The 10,438-nt window shown below is 43.3% G+C and overlaps 1 long non-coding RNA gene across 1 annotated transcript; it reads left to right on the top strand.

Moving 5' to 3' along the window:
- The first annotated feature begins 1,055 nt into the window (after positions 1–1,055).
- On the top strand, positions 1,056–4,841 carry LOC147602403 (uncharacterized). The gene is made up of 3 exons (XR_015257514.1): positions 1,056–1,159; positions 1,954–2,112; positions 3,447–4,841. It is a non-coding gene; the product is annotated as an uncharacterized LOC147602403 (long non-coding RNA).
- The last annotated feature ends 5,597 nt before the right edge of the window (positions 4,842–10,438 follow it).

Here is a 10,438-nt window from a genome sequence, read left to right as displayed (position 1 = left end):
CGTCACCCTTCACCCCCCCTCCAACCCCGGGCGGGCCTGGGGCCTAGCAACGGGCGGCTGCCTGGCCGCTTCAGGCAGCCCCAACAACCCCCATCCCCGGGGAACGGCCGCTCCTTGGCACCGGGAGAGAGGGGAGCAGCGTCTGCCGGCAGTCCTATACCGGAGAAACCACTCGCTCCAGCGAAGCGAGTCGTGCCAGTACAGGCCGCAGTGCTCGCCTGGGCCTGTCAGCGAAACGCAGCCTTGTCCCCTTCCGGGGTGGTTGTGCCACAGGAGAGCCGGTGTGACCCGGCGGTGCCGGCTCAGTGCCAGTTCATCCGGGACACAGGACTTTCCCTACCAGATAGGAATTCATTTGCCTCAGCAGGGGTGGGAAGCAGTGACCTTGGCCTCCCTGACGCCCGTCTGTCTCGCACCTTTTAACTGCTCACCCCACAGCAGTATTTTTAGGCCGTGGCCCCACTGAACAGAGCCACCAGTGGTGTTTCTTCATTTTACTATACTAGTAGGAGAGCGCTGGTACAGCCAAAAGTAACAAAACCTGCTCTTGGTCATGAGATTTGCCCAAAGGCACCCCTCGGAAGTTAACTTGCTTGCAAAGCATTTGAGGGTACAGCCATTCCTTCCCCCCCTGCCCCATATTACTTATTAACTGTGGAGAACTGCTGGCATTTGAAAGTAGGCCGTGAGTTAAAGCTTCATTAAAATACACTTTGAAAAACATATTGTGTGGAATAGTTTTTTAAGTGTGAATTTTGTAAATAGAGCAGAAAGATAGCAAAAATGGACACCCAGCAATTTTCTGGTAAAAACTGCTCTTTGCTGTTTTATCTGGATACAAATTTTAGTTTCTATGTTCATATTTTTGTCTCCTTTCTGAAAAAAATATGTGACCTTCAAAACCGGGAAGAGGGACAGGAAACGCAGCGGCATCTCTTGTTTGCCTGTCGAATCGTATGTTCATGTTTGTTCCTGTAAGCCTCGAAATGCTGTACTTTGTACACAGCGCTTCGCCTTTACAGTGTGTCACCAGGAGATAAGAAAATGAAACTAAAGTTTCTGTCTCTGGCCAACCGAAGCTGGGACTGCCAGTCTTTTTCTCGGTGTAAACATTAGCCAGCTATTTGAAGACGCGCTGTCCATGAAGAATATTAATTAGGTACCAGGAATCAAGCCGTAATGTAAATTCGGTTTATTTGGCAATACCGGTACATATTGTTCTGCTCCTAGGGGAAAAAATGTGGGGGTGGGGAAATCTAGCTCTTCCTCTAGTGATTCGTAAGCTACAATGCTCGTTCATACTAATTACAGGAGCAAAACTAATAATACAAGCAAAACTGCCGTGATGAGGATGTCACATGGTCCAAGGCCACCCTCAAAACCCGGTTTGCTGTTTATTAATCAGCAAAGGACCGAGTCCGATGTGAGGCGAGGCAGTTTGCTGCCCTCCAGAACACACACAGCTCCCTGAGATGAGTGCGCCTACGTGCCTGAGCAGATCCAATATTTTAGGATATTACTACTTTGCCTTCACTTGTCTTTGTATAAAACCAGTAGTACCTCAGCAGGGTTGCAGGCTGTTAGCGAGAAGTTGCCTGTGAGGCCCCCACGCTGATGAGTTGTGGGAACACTCCATGCTCCGAGCAATTCTTGAAACAGCTCATTAAGAGTGGTACAGAAATACCCGTTGAGTCTGTCCTTGGGCTCTCTAAAGAAAAGTTGTTTATTACTACAGGAATTGTGTTGTACCAGCAATATGTGGAGAGTGTAGATTTATCTGTGCCTGCAGAAGCACGCTTCATACATACGTTATTGGAACCACCTCCTACCAAAAACATAGCTTTGCTGAAATCGTTAGTTAGAAATGCTTCTGGTACAGCTATGCCCTACCTCTTCTTGTCCCAGTTGACATAGCTGTCAGTGAAAGGTTTGTTTCTGTTTTTTTTTTAAAAGATGCAGCTAGGGGTTTTGCTGCTATAAAACCTACTGAAAAACCTCTACGCTAGACCTACATGTAGCACACTTAGCTTAAGAATCGCCAGCAACTGATAATTAAAGATGTTTTACTGGATAGTTGTGAAATTATAGTACTACCTGAGAAAATGTATCAAGGTAAGAAGACTTTCAAGAATTTATTACATTCCAAAACATCTGTAGTTATGCTTGAAAATGCTCATACTTGTGTTTGAATTTTCTTGGGAAGCTTAATAAAATTCCTTTAAACTGTTTCATAGCTAGGCAAGGATAGGGAAAAAAAAAAAGGGGGGATCTCTAAGAACCCAGAAATGTTCTTGCTGCTTTTCATTCTGGGAAAGCAAAAAAAAAAAAAAATTGAAAATGCATCCTTTTTGACATGTTTGGAAAAGAAAAACACAGACACTAAAGAAACAAACACATTGTAGATGTTTAAATATTGGTTTTAATGAGATGTAAATTACCCCTCTGTATATGAGCTGAAGTCCTTTGTTCTCCAGCCGAGATTCACTTACGGAAGCAGACAGTGTTTCTCTGTGGTTCCTCCCAAAGGGCGAAAAGCTTTACGCTCTTGTCAAGCCTCCAAAGCAGCTCTGCTGTCATCAGCCTCGCGCTCTTCAGTAGCTGATGTGTAGAACAGCCTCGACCAGCAAGTTTGCCAATGTAGCTACGGTAGAATTGCTGGTAAACCCTCCTAGAGATGGGATCCAATTTAAATTGCTGTAATAACCATGTATTGCTTATATCGGAACAGCAAAGGATGTTTTGCCGTAGAAACTACGTCTGCAGGTTTTTGCCTGCAGAGCTGTATTGATTGGTGAATGTTGTTAGAGTCCTGGTATTGCTAAATCAGCAAAACTTAAATATAAACCAGGCCTCCGTTGTCTGCCAGTCAGATTACTCTTTGTCTAGGTTACGCAGGTCTCCTGCAGCTTCCCTCACTTTTATTCACATTTAGAGTTGTACCTCGGTGACCTCCTACTGAATAACCGTAAGCTTTTTATAACTGGATTATCTCCTGTTTAGAGCTAAGCACCTAGGTTACTCCAGATGCCGAGAGCCTAGTTTTCTTTGTAAGGTCAAAATATAGGAAACACTGGAATTACAGTCTCAAGAAAGCACAAAGCATTGCTGTTTCCTCTTCCAGTGTCTGGTGGTGAACAGAGCTGAATTGGAGATGCATGATGAAGGAACCATCTACTAAGATTTCTCCACTTACAAAGTTCTGCATATTGTAACTTTTCTAATATGGTTTGGGTTTCATAGCCTCAGAAGTTCTTAAGGCAAACTGAATATATTTAGTAAAAAATAATTTGATGGGTTGATAATTAGGAAAAATTCCAATACTGACATACTGAAAAACATGTTTTGTGTGTCTAGACAAATATACTAACCTGTATTGCCCTTCAGAGCTTTGCAAAATAGTCCTGGCAGCTTGTAATTTCCGTAACATTTCCATTTGATGGGTTCAGCAGCTTGTGTTCCTGGTGCTGAACACTTGCCAAGTTCCCACGAAGGCTCGTGTAATTTTTTGAAACCCCACATTGTCACGGATAGATTGTTACCAGTATCCAGGTTGACATGCCACCAACTCACCTTCTGAAATGACATCTTGGTGGGTCTTGGGAGACTGAAGGACTTAAAACCCAGATATATTTTACTCTGGCACTTCTGTGTCACCTTCAGCTGCCCAGGCAGATATTTATTACCCTTCTGTGTTACCTGTGACTGGGTGACATTTTGCTGGGCAAGGTTCTGAGTTGCTACAGAAACTGTCTCTGCCGATCCATTCAATCAAGCAAGGCTCTAGTGACAAGACTAGTGCTTTCAGCAGGAACATAAATAATTCACATTTTTGCTGGCCTACTCTCCGTGCCTTCCCTACAAGCAGGATAGCAGCTCAAAGGAAAGCAGCTGTGATTAGCTGGAGCTCATATCCAGACAGTTAAAGGTATGTTTACTAAAGTACATTATATTTTCAAAACATTTTGCTTCAGAGCCTGATGTTTTTTTTGAGAAGGGCAACACCAGCAAGCTTCCCTGTCAGCCGTTTTTCAGAAAGATAACAGGAGAGACTCTTCATTTAACTAAGACCGCTCCTATCATATCGCATCACGCTGCACCAGTTGTCCCTCGCTGCAGTACAGCCGCCAAGGAGGCAGCTGGCTTTCTGACTGATGAAGCACGCAGTCACGTAATACCATGGAATTAACCTGGAAAAGATCCCCCGGTGTTTCAGATTTGCCTGGCCATCCTTACTGAGGGTAGCAGCAGCCGTTGGCACAGATATCGCTGGGTGACCGTACCAGTCAAGGATTCACAACATTTAGGCTCTGTTTATGCACGGTGCTGGAACTTCTCCTTGAAACTTGACATTAAGTTGTATAACTACTGAAATACTTCTTCTACACAGAAATTCAAGAGGATTCCCTCTGTACAAGTTGTAAACTCTTCTTACTTTGACTTTTCCTATCTATGCAAACTATCAGTCCAGTATTTAATCCATCCCCCTCTCAACCATGCTTCTGCTGTTCAGATCTGGGAGTTCAACTCTTCCTTCTGCAACAACATCATCCCCCTTTTACATCTGTTTTCAGTGAGTATGGGATGGATGTCAATGCAGCAGTGTTTGAGTGAGCCAACTTCTCATTCACCTTTAGCAAGTCAATCACCCAAGAACTTTGTGAGTAAATTGCATGTAGTTAAATAGTGCTTAGGTTGTATTTGTGTTTAACGTGACTGCAGCTAGCCTGGCCTCCACTCAAGCCATGGACTGACCTTTTTGTTATGTTACAGTGCGGTCTGATAAGAAGCACATTTTATGGTATGTAATCCATGTATAAAATAAAAATATCCTTTAGCACTTACATGTAATTTGTCTTCTTTAGTGCTCAGCTGCATCTGCTGGAGATGCCAGATCATTGTGCTGGAAGCTGTCACCCAAATTACAGCCTCTCCTACCTCCTCTGTCCCCATCACAGCTCTGCGTGACTGTAGGACATTCTTTGTGTCGGTGCTTCTGTGCGTTGCACCAGCTTACTCAATGTTTTGAAGCTGGTGTGGGAGAATGTATCTGCTTTTCCTAGATCCCTTTTTAGCAATGTTTCTAGCCTGCCAACTCTGTGGAATAAACTGTAAAGAGACTGAAAAGCTCTAGACTTCTGGTTGTGGTCTCCATTCCAAGCAGCAATGGTGCCTGGATCCACGTTGGGGTGAAGACCTAATCCTGCCATATCCATGTAGCTGCCATTTCTGCCCCAGAAAGCAGTTGCAGAGAGTGAAGGGTGATGGAACGTGTGTTGTGAACCATTTTACTTCCCATATCCTTTTAGGAAAAGTAACTGCTCACCAGCTTCTCCTCAGCTTGTATCTGTGTACCTGATCATTCATGCCAAAGTGTACAACTTTGTGCTGGTCCCCACTGAGTTTCAGTCCTCAAAACATTGCTCTGGTTGTCAAGTTCATTTTCAATTTGAGCCCCATCCTCCGTTATAACTGCAGCCTTCACAGTTTTGCCCTATCAGCAAATTTCGTGTATTTTCTATTCTGTCATGCACGTTGTTAGTGAAAACATTGAACAAACCAGGATGGGCTCCTGTAGCCACCTTTCTGCAGTGAAAATTTATGAGACCAGATTTGTACTGACCCTGTAGGAGTGTCAGCTAGTTTGTTTATGAGAATGCACCATGAGACAAAAATTTCACTGAAGGCCAGATATCTGATATCTACTGTGATATCTACTGCTTTTTGCTTATTTATGAGTCTTGTTAGCCTATTATAGAAATAAATTTGATTGCAGTTTCTACCTGATATAATTTCTACCTGATTAATCCATGGTAGCTGCTACTCCTCTCCTTGTTATTTTCCAAATGCCTAAAAATAACTTTTTATCCACTCCAAATTGAAGGAACTGAAGATGGCTGCTCTTTAATTTGTTAGTTCCAAAGACCAAACCCATCAGATCCTGCTTCTCATTGATGGTATTAAAGTCACACGCCTTACATTAACCCACTAGAAATGCTGGAAGTGATTTACATAATGAATTTACAGCCTGCACGACTGCAACACTGTAAAAATGAATTGAAAAAAAAAAAAGGTAATGTGAAGCATGAAGAGCTTTCCTTTTCAGCAGACCCAAGACAGACCTCAGCAGGTACGTCACCTGTTCTGCCTGTGCATAACTGAGAGATACTTTCTGAGTACAGTTACACAACCAGTTTTGCACCAACGCTATAGAAGTTTCAGCTGTTTTGCTTATGGGACTGTTATGTGAGACAAAAGCCCTACTGAAGTTGACTTTCAGTGCTTTTTTTCGTCTCCAAGTATCTTCTTACCCATAAAAGGATTTCTCTTTGTTTGATAAAGTTTGGGTTTGTTTTTTTTTTTCAGATAAATTGATGTTGCCAATTGCTAATGTCTTTGTTACCTACTATGAAAAAAAAAAAAAAAAAAAGAAATTGAAATGTTGTCCAGGATTTACAAGGGATTTTAAAAGTAGATATTTGTGGGTTTTTTTTTATTTTATTATTTAAAGTAAAGCTTCAGTTTTTCTTTAGCAAAAGCACACTGTCCATCAAAAAATGCATGGTTTGGCTGTGAAGTGCAAAGCAGTTTTCCCCGGAGTCAGTAGATAAGCTGGGTGGTGTTCTCTTTGCTTAGATTACAAGGAAGCTCCTCCATGAATTGAATTTGATACTGCTCCTTGGGGCATTTTCTGGGAAGAAATGTTTTGATTCTTGGCTAAAGATCTCTTCTCACTTGCCTGGAAGTGTCAGTTTTTGGGGTTCAGCTGACACCAGTACCCAACCATAGCTTCATATCATGCTGAAAAATCTTTGTGTACTGTACTGCAAAAAATTTCCACTGTTTCTCTGGAGAAGAGCAAATCTGGGCTGAGCGTGGTGTTTAAACTCTTGCTGAATGCAGCTGTGTGCCAGCAACATTAACACTCGTGGGACCTTGAGTACGGGCCCAAACAGGCACCCTCTCTTTTCCCGCTCCCATTCTGGATGGCTTGCACTGCTATGCATCTCCCTATCAACACATCCCTTCTCTCTCTAATTTCCCATCTGAACAAGAAAAGCCATGCATGGGTCAGAAAACAATTATTTTTGCAGTGACCTGAGCTTTTGTGGTCATTCAATAAAACTGTTGCTACCTCAGCTGCATAAACGCTTCCAAGAAACCCACCTCTCCTTATCCCATCTTGGACAACCCTCTTGTATACAAGAATATATATATTTTTTAAAAAGGCCCACAGTGGGCTGAACTCTGCAGCTACTTACACCGGAGTAACCATATAGAGGGTGGGGGACTGCAGCATTATCAGCACATTATCTCCTGTTGTCCGGAATAGGCTCTTCCCTGATTCTTCAAACAGGATTTTCCTGTTACTGTGTGTGGGCTGGAAGGTTTGACTACAGTCTGACTCTTCCTACTGCTATGATTGTAATTGTCTCCGGGCAATCTTTATAGGTGTTGAGTAAGGAGGCATAAACCTGCTCAGCAGAGTGGTACCAGCACTCTGCAAACCCAGTCTTTCTAGGGGACAGCTGTCATCATCACAAAACAGCCAAGTGACCAACTGCCCCCTCAACCCTTTACAATAAGGAATGGTTTTTTACTTAAGCCTATTTTCTATCTTGTAAGAAGATTAAAAGAATTAAAGAGAAACCAAGTGACCTGTTTAGTCCATTTAATATTAAGCATATGACACATAGCTTCATCTTATACAAGGCCAGGATAAGCAGCAGGAGATGATTATACACCTTTTCTTCTGCTCTTGAGGCCCTCCAAGCTGGAGCATCCTGCCTCCATCCATCTCCAGAGGATCCCCAAAGCTTCATAGTTGCATACACATGCCACCATCCAGAGTTCTTGGAAAAAACTTGGTTGCAGCAGAATAATTTCACCATATGAAGAGGAAAGCTAACTTGGCTGTACTGCAAAGGTTTTGAGGAGGCGGGAAGTGCCCAGGGCGTGGGTGGGATGGGGCACGTGAAGGCATGACACCCCTGCAGACCCTGCCTAAGGGCCAGGGGAACCAGCACTTCCTTCATCAGTGGTCTGAGTAGACCCTGCTCATCGCATTGGTGCACTGGTGGCACGTTGGTGCAGGGGACATGGAGAGGACAGGGAATATGGCCTGGAAAGAAGGGCCCTGCAGTAGATCTGTACCTGGCAGCCTGCTTTCCAAGGCTGCAAGACAAAATTGTAAAAGCATGACGATTTCTTCACACTGGTGATGCCTAAAGCCCTCACCTTTCCAGCTGAGCCCCAGTAATGCCAAACTGAAGTGTAACCTTTTTAAGGACTCCATAGGCACTACAGTAAATTCCCTGGCTGACCTAAGTGGGGATGTTTAAAGAATTACTCACAGTGCTCTTCTTCAAGACCATCATAGAAGTCCTGGGCTAATTCCCAAGTGCTTCTACAATCCATTTGCCAGAGCTGCTAGCAAGGAAAAAAACTGCAACTACAGTTTATCTGCACGCTGTGAAAACATATAGCTGCCTAATATCCCTGGCTGTTTGCAGCACTGCGTTTGTCCAAAAAGTACTTGCAGTAAATATTGTCGATTATAAACAATCTGTAACGAATTACCAGACTGTTCCCTTTACACTGGGAGCAGCTGGTATATTGGGTTTTACTGTGGGAATCACTGCGTGGAGTGTGCCAGGGCACTAGGACAGGTTACTAGCCTGGTCGTGATCAGTTCTTGCTTTGAGCTGGGTTTATATGAGCCAATACCGTGTTTGGGTAGCTGGGCATAATTTTAAATCTACTTAGACAAAGAGTTAAAGTCGTGTATTTCTGTGTCTAATTAACCGCTTCAGTGCTGTGAAAGGAGACAGAATCTAGCCCCATAATAAAACCGACTCTCAATATACATGCTCTATATTTTATATAATTTAGGCTGCGATTTCAGTTAAATCAATAAATTAACAGATTCAAATTATCCACTCACCAAGTTAATATGCAGTTAACCAGAACATACACATACTGATGAGCTGGAGAACTGCAGCAGAACTCGGCAGAAAGCAGGGACATCAGTAGATTGCTTAAATAAAATCTTCTTAGATTCTGTCTTTGCTTTTTCTTCCCGTTACCAGAAATTCTGCCTTCTCCTTTCACCCTTTTCCTCTTCACTGCTTCTGTCCCAGGAATAAGGACGTCCATGGGGACTTACTTGTTTCGCTCATGCTATGTGAGACACTGCAGAATTTACACACTAGCACATAAGTAAGTAGAGAGGCAGCAAATATACTTTGTTCAAGCTCTGCATCTGTTGTAAACAGCCCCACAAGAATTGAAAAGGGCAAAAATCCGACCGATACAGCCCAACAAGTTAGCTCTGCTGAGGTGCTTTACGAATCTTTCTCCTTTGTATTGCTCTGTACCTCCGCACTCAGCTTGTGTAAATGTGAATGATCAGGAAAGCAACGTCATGCTTCCAGGCCAAAGTTTAGTGATGGATTTAAATTCAAATCACTGCGTTCTGCAATTTACTCTTGCCTTATAAATGTGGAAATCAATACACTAAGCGTAGGGCAGCAGAACGCCTTTTTTTTTGGCAATTGACTAAGGGATTCACGTTATAATCCTGCAAAGCACCATAAGGCAGGCAGACTCATTTCGGACATAATGAACATATGTAGTGAAATGAGCACTCTGGTCGAGTCAGCAGATCTTTGAGGTGGACCCACCTCCAGTTTGCCCTTGCAACAAATGTCCCAAAACACAAAGCGCGTAACTCCGTAAATCAGATTTTCTTAAAACATAAAGGAATATATATATTTTTTTTTAAAATAGAGAACACTTCAAGTTAGGCAGAACAGAAACAGAAAGTTTCTAAATTAATTCCTTGTAGGCAGGTTCTTTCTTTGAGAGGCCTCTCTCTGTCCCATCCTTCTCTTAAGATGGTTCACCCAACTCATCATGCTTAACTGCACCACAGCAAGCCATCTTGCCTCCCTTCCACGAGTCCAACCATGGCTGCAGCATCCAAGGCAAGATAGAGGCAAGCTTCCTCCCTGGTGCCAGACAACACCCTGGGAGTTTTATCATGTTCCAGGGAACACGGTACATAGCAAAAATTAAGAGAACAGGTACTATCCTGCAGGCTGAAAAAGGAGGCCCAATGGCTGTGCCTGTTTTCATAGAATCATGGAATAGTTTGTGTTGGAAGGACCTTTAAAGGCCATCCAGTCCAACTCCCCTGCAAGAAGCAAGGACATCTCCAACCAGATCAGGTTGCTCAGAGCCCCGTCCAACCTGGCCTTGAATGTTTCCAGGGGTGGGGCATCCACCAGCTCTCTGGGCAATCTGTGCCAATGTTCCCGCATCGTAATTGTAAATTTTTTGCTTAGATCAAACCTGAATCTGCCTCCTTCTGTTTTAAAGCCATTACCCCTTGTCCTGTCATCACAGATTCTGCTAAAAAGTCGGTCCTCTTGTTTCCTAC

This window comes from Chlamydotis macqueenii, chromosome 1 (genome assembly GCF_036417535.1).
Source record: "Chlamydotis macqueenii isolate bChlMac1 chromosome 1, bChlMac1.mat, whole genome shotgun sequence".
Lineage (NCBI taxonomy): Eukaryota > Metazoa > Chordata > Aves > Otidiformes > Otididae > Chlamydotis > Chlamydotis macqueenii.
The sequence above is the reverse complement of the archived record's forward strand: the minus strand, read 5'-3'. Positions and strand labels throughout refer to the sequence as shown.